Source organism: Schistocerca gregaria, unplaced genomic scaffold (genome assembly GCF_023897955.1).
Source record: "Schistocerca gregaria isolate iqSchGreg1 unplaced genomic scaffold, iqSchGreg1.2 ptg000310l, whole genome shotgun sequence".
Lineage (NCBI taxonomy): Eukaryota > Metazoa > Arthropoda > Insecta > Orthoptera > Acrididae > Schistocerca > Schistocerca gregaria.
This window is the reverse complement of record NW_026061790.1, coordinates 592,501-594,535: the sequence shown is the minus strand read 5'-3', so window position 1 is coordinate 594,535 and position 2,035 is coordinate 592,501. Positions and strand designations below refer to the sequence as shown.

The 2,035-nt window shown below is 58.4% G+C and overlaps 1 non-coding gene across 1 annotated transcript in view; it reads left to right on the top strand.

The window, feature by feature from the left end:
• The first annotated feature begins 1,498 nt into the window (after positions 1-1,498).
• The window catches only part of LOC126305320 (small subunit ribosomal RNA), a 1,893-nt gene continuing 1,356 nt past the window's right edge, over positions 1,499-2,035 (top strand). The window contains exon 1 of the ribosomal RNA XR_007553386.1: positions 1,499-2,035. This exon is cut by the window's right edge and continues 1,356 nt beyond it. This is a non-coding gene — a ribosomal RNA (small subunit ribosomal RNA).

Sequence of the window (2,035 nt, the reverse complement as noted above, 5' to 3'; positions counted from 1 at the left end):
TCGGTCGTTACGTACAGAGTGAAGTAGTGTGATACGTGTGACCGTACGCTGGCTGTGCCCAACGGTGTCGAATCTCAATTTCCATATGTTGTGCTCGATGCTACTTGTCTCGTCTCCCAATAACAGCTAGGTTGCACTGTGGTACGCCGTAGAGGCGTGTGGGAGGAACGTACGAACGCATTGTATGTCACCCTGGGTCGCTGGGGGTGGTGGTGCGGTGAGTCAGGTCAGGTCAGGTCAGGTCAGGTCAGGTCAGCGTGAGCCGTCTGATGTAGTGACGCGTGTATTCCGACTTTGTCGTATTGCCTCACACAAAGTGCTACCCTGGTGGACCGCGTTCCATATCTGGGACATGCCGCAGATGCCGGTTGACAGTGGATCGCGGAAGGGACATCGCATACGTGCGCGGGCCACCTTCCACGTGTTCTCTTCTGCACATGTCGCAGTGTGTATGTGGTCTGATGTAGCGTGTCGTGACACATGACATCCTGGCATGCAAGAATTGTTGAATTCGCAAATGTAGGTGGACATCTACGTTTACTGCCCAAGATACGCAAATGAACTGGAAATCCGTTGTTGAGCGGTTGTTCACGCTGGAGGTGAATCTGTGATGGCGACGATCGGTACAGCTATTAACCGGTTGTTTCAGCGGTACCCGCCACATCCACACACGTGACTAGGTCCATGTGGGTATGAAGCGATACGCGGCGGTGGCTTGGTGGGACTGTTCCCGGCCGGTGAAGGGGGGCCGCCCGGCGTGTTGGCCGCGCGCTGCGTGGGCGCACGCGCAACAGGCGGCTGGTGGGGGGCGCCGAGTGGCAGGAGCGCCAGCCGACGGGCCCGGCAGGCGGTGCAGCTACGCTGCGGCGCACCCTGCACGCGGCGCCTGGCGGCCAAAGTTGGTTCAGCCGAGCCCGGTGCGAAGCGCGGTGGACATCTGCAGTGTGCTGGTCTGATTGAGGACTGTGTGCGTTGAGGATGCGCCGCCGCCTGGCACTCGGCGCCGCGACGCCGTCTGCTGCTCGGTCGCCCCAGCGGTTCTCGCAGGTGGTTTGTATCGCAGTTGTGCGGACGTGTTGGCGCGTGCGCTGTGCTGGGAGAGTTCGCTTCTGCACCCAAGTGGGGCTTTGCCCTTGTGTGGCGCTGGCGTTGGAGCTGCCGGTCACCATAGGTGGCGCGTGTTGTCTCCCGCCGGCAATGCCACGACAGCACGCTCCCGGGCCTCTGTCGGCAGCGGCAAGCTCAGTTGGGAGCAAGGGTGTTCGCACTAAAACCGTCTACTCGCCTAACTCCGGGCGATTGCGCCTCTCTCGAAACCGACCAAGTACCTAGGACGGCGCTGCGCGCCGCCGGGACCTGAGAGGGTTTCGAGGTGTATCGTGCAGGGGAGCTCGGCCTCCTCCTGTTTGCAGAATAATTGAGCGGACGCTTGCGTGTTCGCGCGGGCCCCCGGGACACACTCCCGGGCGGCTGGCTGCTCAGCTCTAGTTGACGCAGCTCCCTGGTTGATCCTGCCAGTAGTCATATGCTTGTCTCAAAGATTAAGCCATGCATGTCTCAGTACAAGCCGCATTAAGGTGAAACCGCGAATGGCTCATTAAATCAGTTATGGTTCCTTAGATCGTACCCACGTTACTTGGATAACTGTGGTAATTCTAGAGCTAATACATGCAAACAGAGTCCCGACCAGAGATGGAAGGGACGCTTTTATTAGATCAAAACCAATCGGATTGGCTTGTCTGGTCCGTTTGCCTTGGTGACTCTGAATAACTTTGGGCTGATCGCACGGTCCTCGTACCGGCGACGCATCTTTCAAATGTCTGCCTTATCAACTGTCGATGGTAGGTTCTGCGCCTACCATGGTTGTAACGGGTAACGGGGAATCAGGGTTCGATTCCGGAGAGGGAGCCTGAGAAACGGCTACCACATCCAAGGAAGGCAGCAGGCGCGCAAATTACCCACTCCCGGCACGGGGAGGTAGTGACGAAAAATAACGATACGGGACTCATCCGAGGCCCCGTAATCGGAATGAGTA